Here is an 11,266-nt window from a genome sequence, read left to right as displayed (position 1 = left end):
TTGGATTTTCTTTCTATTTTTGCGCTTTTCTAAACATAAAACAGCCAAAACACGCTGCTTCACACATCGTTTGTTTACGCTCTTGTTTCTTAAAGTCAATGACATCACGCACGTCATGACAACAAGCGATGATTGGTCGAGTAGCAACGTGTAGTCTGACATGTTTCTAGTCCAGGACACGACAAGATTTTAGGAGTAAAAATTTCCTAATCTGACACAGTAACTATCGTAACAGACAAAAATATCTTGTAGTCTAAACCAGGCATAAAGTTAGCCGCTCCGTCATCTCTCATGCATTTCGCCGTGTTTGAAAGCTGTGTACGAAAACTGTCAGTGTTCCGGTTGGTCAGCGTCACACTTAACTTTGTTAATGAATGTAGTGTTAACAGCAAACTGATAAACTGTAATACTTTATTATTAGTAAAGTAAACTGCTATTTGTAAAAATCTCTGTACTGAGTAAAATAATTCTATAGTGGTCATATTACCACAACAGCTAGAACATCACACAGTATTACTAATAGTAAAATAGTATTAACAAATAGTATACTAGTATTTTTTCATGCTGACAAGTGTATGTAAAGTAAATGTATGTAAGTAAAAATTACACAAAACTGTTTAAAGTTACCCTGACAACCATACATTTTTTATTGTTTATGATACTTTTTTTTTTACTAAAGGAATTAAGACGCATTTAGGCAGTGATAGAAAATTTGGGTTTAAGGTTTTATTCTTTATGGGGAGAGAGCATGGCTTCACAAAATAGATTCATCAACTTATCTGACTAAACCAGAGAACCTCTGGGTTAAGTTACTACTTTGACAGCTTGGGAAGTAAATACAACTTGACCAGGCTAACATGAGCCACTCAACCAGTCCAAACTGGTTCCTCCATACGATCCAAGTGATTAGGACAGATGCCAACTGATGCACTAATCCTAATCAAAGCTGTAGTTCATCTATAGTTCATCATCTGTAGAGGCATCTGTGGAGACATGCCCTGCGTCCCAATTCGCATACTATCCATCCTAAATAGTATTTGAAAATAGAATTAGTATGTCCCAAATCGTAGTATGTTGAAAAGACAAAGATTCCCGGATGGTTTACTATTTCCGGTCCGAATTCACAGTATGGATCGATGGGCACTCTAACGGCTGATATTGCCCACAACCCATTGCGAGTTGGACGAGGATTCGATTAGAACTACAAACGCGGATAAAAAGCGTTAAAAAACTACAAACATGACGGATGTGCGAGTTCGACGGTTAAGTAGAGAAGTTTAGATAAAGGGGTTTGAGTGACCCTATCAATATTTAACCTGACAAAAATATATTTATTCAGTGTTGTCCATATTATATTTCACATGCAGCAGCATTGTGAACTTTTGTAATGACATGTTTGGCCATTAACTTTTAAATGCATCATTATATTTAAACTGCAAACACAGGAGGAGAGTCTCTGCATTAAAGACCCACAAATGGCAGATCAAAGAGTGGCTACATTTCTCTCCGATACCGTAGGAGATTAAACTGAATGTGGAGGATTTGAACTGTGACGAATCTGACGATGATTGACAGGGCGGATAAATGGTGGCGGGATGCACGGGATGCACGTAACTAAGCGACAGAGTCCGTTAAAGATGGCGAAGTAGTATGTCCCGAAGCTTGCATACTTTTCTGCTACACACTCAAAAGTATATACTTTTCCTTCACAAAAAGAGTACATACTTTTAGGACATAGTATGTAGGTGAATTGGGACGCAGCATTGCTCATATGGATCTTCATCATCTTCAACAACAACAGTTCCACCATTCCCACCAATTTGGGAGTATGTTTCTTTCACAGCTACCAGGTCTGTCTTGAGCACCTCCAGTTGTTGGAGGACAGCACTGCGCAGGCCATGGTAAGCTTGACCAGAAAGTCCTGAAGGGTAGCCTAAATATCAAATTGGGATATACAATAAAAAAAGTATTTAGAAATGCACACTAATACACCAAATATGGCCCTTTCTATGAATTAGGATATCTAAAACAGTTTAATAGAACTATATGAAGTAAACAAACAGCATTGGAATTAGTACTCTGTGTGGCCAGGTCATAATCACTAAGCTGGTCCTTCAAGGCCCTGTAGGTTCTTGTAAGATAGGTCCAATGTTGTTTGATTTCTTCTACAAGTATAATCTCTTCCTCAATCAGTCTCTCCTGCTGCATCATCATGTCAAAAACCTTCTCCTTCATGCCTAAGGAAGTGTCAGGTTCTACAAAAACAAATTACCATTTGAATTAACCACCATATTAAAATACTACCTCAGAAGGCCTTTATTAACCCTCAGAGCTGTGTGGAGCACTTTTATAATGGATGGATGCACTTATATGGACTTCAAAACAGATCTACCCATTCATTGCCATTTTAAAGCTTGGAAAAGACCCAAGACATTTATAACTCTGATTGCATTCGTCTGAAAGAAGAATGTCATACACAATGAGAATCTTGAGGGTGATTAAATCATGGGATCATTTTCATTTTTGGGTGAACTATCCCTTTAATGCTTTTTGTGAGTAAAATCTGATGTTAGTGGTATGGTACAATTATCTGTTCCTACAACATAGGCTACAAATAATTGGTGTTGAAATCAACAGTGTGGGAAAAGAAAAAGTTAATCTGAGGAGTCAGACCTTTAGTCACTTCCTCTGAAGTGAAGTGAGTGGACAAAAAAGGTTAAAAAAATTATATAAAAAAAAGGAATATTGTCTGAATTGTTGTGCTCTGAAGCAAAGTGAAAAGCATATCAACCCCTTTCCTTTGAAAGTCAGAGTTTAATGAAGCAAGTGTTTAATGAGGATTCACTAAAATGATTAATGTCACACTTTACATACCAGAATCCCAAGGCCAGCTAGGGCTTTCTGTTGCCCGAAGGTCTTCATGGAAAGTCCTACAAACCTTTAGCAAAGTATCAGATACTAAGTACATACAATCAGTGGACTTCAATCAGTTTAAATTGAACCTTCATTGATGAAATCTTTAAAAAAAAATTCCAGGCTATTCTCACGAAAATGCGTATAAATAGTACGAGTGTGCAATGTCGTGGAATATATATACGCCAAAAACTCATTTTTCGATTGTGACATGATGAGCTTGAAGCCCATTTGCCTGCGCTGGAGTAAATGGCATGACGTCATTAAGTTGCGCCCGTATTTAGGTTGGAGCGCACCTGTGGGGTTCTCGTCTGTTGTTAGCATGCCTTTGTCTGGTGCTGCGTGGTGTGGTGGGGTGCTGGGGTGCTGCGACCGTTTTGAGGTAAGTAGACCATGGTAAACAGAGATATCCAGCGTGTAGTAGTAGCAGCTGAATTGCTTATTGCTTTTATTTAGTGAGCAACGGTTTGATGTGGTAATTTAGCGTCCATCACAGACGTGGTTTTAGGACCTTCCCGTTGGTATCTGCCGGCTGCTGTGCAGGCGTTTGTGCCCTTCAGGTGCGATTATAACTGGTTTTAATGACTTGTCTTCGACATTTAGAGTATAACTACTGGTCGGGTAGTAACATTCTTGTATTATTTTGTAGTTGTGATGTATGAATGACTACTGTGAACAATTAAAGGGACCTCATCTTTCTTTGTACCGGATTCCGCAGCTTAGTGACGGTAGGTTCGCATTTACATTTTTCCCTGTTCAAAGGAATAACATGAATTGTCTTTTTAATCAATTGTGTGAATTTCAGGAGGATTGCAGTCAGTGCAGTGACGTCACCGCTGTTTTGTCATAGTTGTATTTTCATCCTTATATCTTTTTTTGTGGTTTGAGTGTTTTTGATTAAGATATTTGTTTGTTCATCATCCTTAATTATTCATTAATTCATTTGTTTTGGATCACTTGTTTGAATCCTGACATAATTATTGATTTGTGAACTGTGCATAATACACCTGTCTTTTTGTCCTTCTTTTGAGTTTTGACTTATTTTGTGCATTGTTTAATTGAAACTGTTTTGTATGCCCATACACAACTTCCTTTTTTTTTGGTTTAATTGAAATTTGGTTGTTTATTTTTTTTGTTTGTGAAAACGAACTCTGCCAGTAAGGTCTCCCTTACTAAGGGCTGGCGGTGGATGAACAATTGACGCTCATTTGCCTGTTCATGTAATTGATTCATTTCTTTCTTTTTTTGTGTGTGTGTGGAGTGTTTGTCTTTAGGAGCTGCGGCCTTCCTGTGTGGGGAAATTGACGCTTCCCTTCTCTTCTGTGGTGGTGGTGTTTACACCGTGTGCAGTGACTGATCACTTCACTGGGGCCTGTGTGCTGTGAGTGTGCAGTGAGTGTGAGGGGGAACGGTTACCTTTTGCCTAAGCATTTCTTGGGAGAGGCCGCAGCTTCTGTTCTTTTAAAAATACCAGAATGATTGGGACTTTTCCCTTTTCTTGTGCCTGAGATTCTATTTTAAATAATTGTAATAAACTTTGTATTTTTTTGTATTGAATACCTGTGTCTCCATTTTCCTTGTCATTAGTAGGGAACCTGTGCGTTGGTAATATTCTCTGGGTGAAATTCCCAGGGTGGCGTAGTCGAAGTTTTTTTTACACCTTTTTAAGGGATTGTTTATTTGGAGTTGTTCTTTTGAAAACCCTTTTTCTGCCAGCTCTTTGTGAATGCCACACGAACAATATGGTAAGTCCTTTAAAAATATAATTTACCTCACATTTTGTAGAGTGTGCCTTTGCATGCATAACAGAGAGAAATGGCTTCATCTGTGTCAAATTTTGCATTTCTGGGAATGCTTGAGCCACTTTTTGCAGATAGGGCCAATATCGACACATGATGTCAGTGCAGAAGAACTTGCAGGTTGTTCTTGTGGCCAGTTCGTTTTGCAAAAACAAAGGGTATGCAAATATCTCTCACCTAAACATGTTCAGACCTCTAAGCAATATGCAGTGTCTGCAGGCTGCCACCTCTAGGCGTTCATTATCACATTTGGCATTTGTCTTCTTAGAGGTCTTCCTGGCTGCAGCCCATTTTGATGTTCCACAGATGCCTTTTCCATGTACCTTTAACACAGTGTCATATTAAATAAATACACACACTAAATACTGATTCACTGTGTACAATCCCAAGTCTTTTGACAAATATCTTACTGGATTGGTCTTTTCACGAACACAAATGTGGCTACATTCTTGTCATTGGCAAGAAAAAACTCCATCAAAAAATGGTTGTTCCGCTGCCCTACACAGAAAATGTTAATTTCAAAAAATATTCACAAGAAATGTTGATAGTGTAATGTTGTCAATAATAATATACCCCTTTGTTTTGCTGAATCGAAAAGGTTCTCTAAACGAGCTATTAACCTAATCATCTGAATCAACTAATTAACTCTAAACACCTGCAAAAGATTCCTGAGGCTTTTAAAAACTCCCAGCCTGGATCATTACTCAAAACCGCAATCGTGGGTAAGAGTGCCGACCTGACTGCTGTCCAGAAGGCCATCATTGACACCCTCAAGCGAGAGGGTAAGACACAGAAAGAAATTTCTGAACCAATAGGCTGTTCCCAGAGTGCTGTATCAAGGCACCTCAGTGGGAAGTCTGTGGGAAGGAAAAAGTGTGGCAAATAACGTTGCACAACGAGAAGAGGTGACCGGACCCTGAGGAAGATTGTGAAGAACCAATTCCGCTCTGCAAAACTGAGGACAATGGAAATATGCCCTGATCATCCCAGAAGATGATGTCCCACTCAGGCCTTACGAGGGTCTCTATTGTGCACTATTCCCCATCCTGGTACTGATCCATCAGCTTCTCCCGCTCAGCGCAATGAAAGTTTAGAAAAGCGTTTTCTTCTGGTTAAGCTGTTAATTTAAATTTCTGTTGATTCAGATGTTAAACAAGTTATTTTATGGTCTACAAATAGTATAAAGTAGCCTACTTTAAGTAGCCTAGTGTAGGCTATAGACCAATATATTATCATTTAAACATTTTAATTTACAAAATATATATGTATATGTTTAATGTACAAATTATACTTGCATTGCAAAAATGTAGCCTACAGCCACTTATCTTTTATTTAGCCATTTCAAGTTCACGAAAATGAACAATAGACAGCAATTTCTTTAATTTACAAATAACTTTCATAAAAAATAATAATAGGTTAATAATAATAATAGTCTAGATAAATTGTTCTGTGCGGCCACGACTTTACACCCAGCTTTTGGAGGAGACTTTCAGTAATGGACCCTCGTCAGTGAGCGACATTCATTCATTCATATAAAAAAAATATTTTGCCTACAGGTAGGTAAAAAAGTAAGCATTTTTAATTTATTTGCATTTTGTCTTATAATTTTGAGTGACAGATGTCGCATTTGATTTAGCCTATTTTTGTCTATCAAATTTTTTAGCTACGGCGTTGAGTAGCCTATAAGAAAAATAAATGATTGCACAGACATCATATCCTATCCCTGCACTGTCTGTAAGGAACATTTAAAATAGAATTTCTGGAAACGAAATCTAAATTTAACTGGATCAGTCCAGTACATCGGGAATAAAATAATTTAGGCTATAGGGTGAGCACGGAGTGAATTTTAAGCGTGAGCGGGATGGTGCAGTGCGGAATAGCGGGAGCGGGACGAAAATAGGCCCACAGCCCCGCGCAGATTTAATTTTAGGCTATTTAAAGAAAGTGCAGGGAAAAAAGAAAAAAAGATAGAAACAGCGAAAAGAGAGACAATGGACTGATTCCTCTTATTGCGAGAATGGATGAGAAATAAATAGCATTTATGCAAGTTAAAATTGGGAAATTAACAAACTTGTATCTTGAGCCACGTTTCCACCGCAGGAACTTTTCCTTTGATATATTTTTATTGAAAAGGGAAGAAAAATATGGCACAATGAAAATACATAACAATGAGGTAGAAATGACACTCAAAATAAAGCCATACTTAGCTCACTTCTCTTTTTCTTTTTTCATTTTAACATTCAAAAAGCAAATGAACCAGAAGACAAAGCAAACAGAGTGCAAAGTACAAAACATTCGGGCAATCATAAATTCACAAGCATAAAATAAAAAATAAATAAATAAATAATAAAAAATAATAATAATAATAATTATAATTATTAATAAAAGCAGGGGGGGCTGTTCCATCAATCGGTGGGTAAAGAAGGAAGAGATTTAAAGAAAGTTAAGAAGGGCTGCCATTTACTATAAAATTTGTTAGAATCACCTCTCAAAGAATATTTAATCTTTTCTAATTTCAAAAAAACATAATATCCCTTAGCCATTGAGCGCTGGAAGGGGCTTTTGCAGATTTCCAGTGGAGAAGGAGATGTCGTCTCGCCAATAAAGATGTGAAGGCAAAGATATCCAATTGTTTGGATGTGAATCTATTATAATCCTCTGGGCATCCGAAAATGGCAATATGGGGAGAGATATTTACAGTCGTCGCAAATATTTTAGAGATAATGTCAAAGTACCTCTGCCAGAAGGATAAAACTAATGGGCAAGAATAAAACATGTGAGTTAGATTGCAGGGAGAGGTATGGCATTTGTCACAGCTGTCGGTGACAGTGTGAAAAATTTGTGACAGGCGTGCTTTGGAGAAATGAATCCTATACAGTACTTTGAATTGTATCAAAGTTAGACGGGCACAGGTTGAACTAGAGTAGATTTTGTTGAGGGCAACGTCCCACCAAGTGTCAGGAAACTCCAACCCAAGTTCCCCCTCCCAGGCAGCCTTAACTTTAATGGTGGATGAGGTGTCATGATTCAGAAGTTTGTTATAGATTTCTGAAATGAAAGACTTCTGAGGGGGGTCCGGAGAGAGAAACTCTTCGTACACACTCTCACTCACTCACTCACTCATACTCACTCACTAACTTGCTGAATGTGAGTGTCGTAAATGATGTGCATTTTTTGTATTTGACTTTTCATACAGATGACGGTAACCCATTGGCCCTGATCTCTCTGCCTGCACCAAGCAGTGCATCACACTCAGGTAACTGCTTTATTGACTAGTTAGATTCCTTGCATCATGAAGAAGTTTCTTTTAGGATATCTCGCACATTTATAATTTGTTTCTTTTTACACCGCTGACCCAGGCCTGTTAGCCCAACCATCTAGATCTGCAAAAGGATTTGCACTACAACAGGATAACAAATTAATAAACTTTCTCTTTTCATCTACTCACTCACTCACTTACTCACTCACACTAACTTACTCACTCACTCAAATACTCTCGCTCTCTCTCTCTCACCCGCACTAAGTCACTCACTCAAATACTCTCACTCACTCACTCACTCACTTACACAGTCAATTCAATTCAATTCAATTGTGCTTTATTGGCATGACATACATGGGTACATATTGCCAAAGCATTTCACAAAGCAAAACAGAAACATACATCAAACATATTCACATTTATATTTATATATACACATAATAAGCAATACATATTTTATTAATCAGGATGTGTTCACTCAGTACATCTCAATTTGTGGCATTTATAGATATGCTGTGCTATATAAGTGGAAGCAGGTCCTTCACCGAGTAAGACCTTCAGTTTTTCGTGATGGTGTAGTGACTGGAAGTCAGGGATAATGTGTTGTATTTGCCCGTCCAGTGAGTCTCTTAGGGAGGAGGAAGTGTGCCTCTGTCTCCACTGCTCCTGATCTACACTCTCTACAGATACGCTCTTCTGTGGGCAGCCATGTCTTCTTATGCCGCCCTCTTTCTATGGCCAGCGTGTGGTCACTCAGCCTGTACTTGGTTAATAACGCTCTGTGTGTTGTGTTTCTGACTGAGATGAGATAGTTAGCCAGACTGTACTCTCTGTTTAGTCCCAGATAACATTGGAGACGGCTTTGCTCTTTGGTTTGATGTTTCCAATGCTGCATATACGCCTCTCTCTCGTTTTTCATTATTTCTTTGATTTCTGCAGATTTTACAGGAGCAGTGGTATGCGCTTTGTTCATCAGTTCTGACACCATTACACAGAGATTACTTTTCTGGGTTTGTAGGGCTTTAAACTGAAGATCATCTTTAGAGCTTGAGTGTAGGTGGATCCAGAACTTCAAGGCTCTTTTTTTAATGGTTAGATTAAGGGGCAGTCGGCCCAGCTCCGCCCTGCATGCGTTGTTCGGTGTGTTTCTGTGGACGTGGAGGATGTTTCGACAGAACTCTACATGTAGGCCTTCTACAGGGTGTTTGTCCCAGACCTTATGGCTGAAGTTACTCGCTGGGCCCCAGACCTCACTTCCGTACAGTGCAATGGGCAGGATGACGCTATCGAATATCTTTGTCCAGATTCTAATGGGGATGTCTATTTTAAATAATTTCATTCGTTAACGTGCAGGGCTCTGCGGGCTTTTGCAATTAATGTTTTAATTGCTAATTTAAAGTTTCCAGTTGGTGTTAAAACCAGACCAAGATAATTATAATGTAAAGTGTGTTGAATTGTGCTGTTGTTTACAGTAAATATATGTTTATGTTCCAGATTTCTGGGTTTCTTCTGAAAAATCATGATCTTAGTTTTTTGGGAGTTGACTTCTAAGGACCAGTCCTGGCAGTATTTAGTTAAGATGTCGAGGTTTTTCTGGAGGCCTTCTGGTGTTTTAGACAGAATTAGTAAGTCGTCTGCATACAGTAAATATTTGACTTCTGTGTCAAACAGTTGAAGTCCTGGACTCTGATTGGTCCAATAGATCTGCCAATTCATTAATATAAATGTTAAATAGAGTTGGGCTGAGGCAGCAGCCCTGTCTGACCCCTCGGTGTTGGGAAAAATATTCTGTTCTTTGATGACCAATTTTTACTGCACATTTATTTTCGTTATACATGTTTTTTATCAAGTCATATGTTTTTCCCCCAATACCACTTTGAATGATTTTATAAAACAATCCTTTATGCCAAATGGAATCAAAAGCCTTCCTGAAATCGATGAAGCAAGCAAATATTTTTCCTTCCTTCTTTTGGTGTACATGTTGGTTTAGTAATGTGTGTAGTGTGTGAATATGATCAGTGGTTCGATGTTTGGGGAGAAAGCCAATTTGAGATTTGCTGATGACATTGTGCTGCTTTAAGAAGGCTGAAATCCGGGAGTTGATTATAGAACAAAATACTTTTCCCAAATTGCTGGTTACACAGATTCCTCTGTAGTTATTAGGATCTGTTTTGTCTCCACTTTTAAAGATGGGAGAGATGAGCCCTGTATTCCAGACCTCTGGAAAAACCCCTGAACTCAGAATCAGGTTGAAAACTTTAAGCAGAGCGTTCTGAAGTTCAGGAGAGCTGTATTTAAGCATCTCATTTTTTATGTTGTCGGGGCCACAGGATTTATTCAATTTGAGGGATTTCAGTATTCCACTAAGTTCGTCTCGGGTTATAGGATAATCTAGGGGATTTTGGTTGTTTTTGATGCATGACTCAAGAGCGTTTAATTTTTCAAGGATTTTTAATTGGTTGGGATTATTTAAAGGGTCAGTTTGATGGGTATAGATGTTCTCAAAATAATCTTTCCAAATCTGACCATCTTGTATGGCTGGTTCTTGTGGCTTTGTAGAATTTAACCTGTTCCACATGCTCCAGAACTGGCCCTGATCAACTGTGTGTTCAATCTTTTGAAGCGTGCTGTTATAATGATCCAGCTTCTTCTGTCTCAGTGTGTTTTTGTACTGTTTCAGAAGCTCTGAGTGTTTGAAGCGTAACTCAGGGTTGACTGGATCTTTGTGTTTTTGATTTGAAATGAGTCGTAGCTCTCGTCGAATTCTTTTACAGTCGTGATCAAACCATTTTTCAGAAGGTTTATGTTTAGTGTGTTTTTTGTGCTTGTGTGGTGTCAATTTATCTAAATTAGCTTTTTTTGCTATATTTTCAAAAATGTCATTAATATGTTTAATTGCTAAATTAATTCCCAGCCGGTTAATATCATATATTGAATTACTAAACTTTGTTAAGGAATAGACTATTTCGTTTGACTTTAATGCATTAATATATGATTCAGCAGTGCTATGAGTCCATCTATAGGATCTGTTGAGTTTGTATAGGGGGATTGGCTTATGTATTTCTCTTGGTCTGATGTTTTCACGTTTAATGGAAACATTGATCTGGCTGTGATCAGACAGGGGAGACTGAGTTTTGACGGTAAATGCACTAAAATTGGAGGGGCTTAGATTGGATAAGGCATAATCTACAACACTGTTCCCGAGATTTGTGCTACAGGTAAAGTGACCACAGGAATCTTCTTTGATTCTACCGTTCAGGATATAAAGACCTAACGTTTGACACAGATGGGCTAC

At 38.3% G+C, this 11,266-nt stretch overlaps 1 long non-coding RNA gene across 1 annotated transcript; it reads left to right on the top strand.

Moving 5' to 3' along the window:
- The first annotated feature begins 3,268 nt into the window (after positions 1 to 3,268).
- LOC137075960 (uncharacterized) lies at positions 3,269 to 4,504 on the top strand. Its single transcript, XR_010905131.1, has 3 exons — positions 3,269 to 3,295; positions 3,370 to 3,473; positions 3,563 to 4,504. It is a non-coding gene; the product is annotated as an uncharacterized lncRNA (long non-coding RNA).
- The last annotated feature ends 6,762 nt before the right edge of the window (positions 4,505 to 11,266 follow it).

Source organism: Pseudorasbora parva, chromosome 5 (assembly GCF_024679245.1).
Source record: "Pseudorasbora parva isolate DD20220531a chromosome 5, ASM2467924v1, whole genome shotgun sequence".
NCBI classification, from domain to species: Eukaryota; Metazoa; Chordata; class Actinopteri; order Cypriniformes; family Gobionidae; genus Pseudorasbora; species Pseudorasbora parva.
Note: the sequence above shows the minus strand (reverse complement) of the source record. Positions and strands in the feature narration are given on the sequence as shown.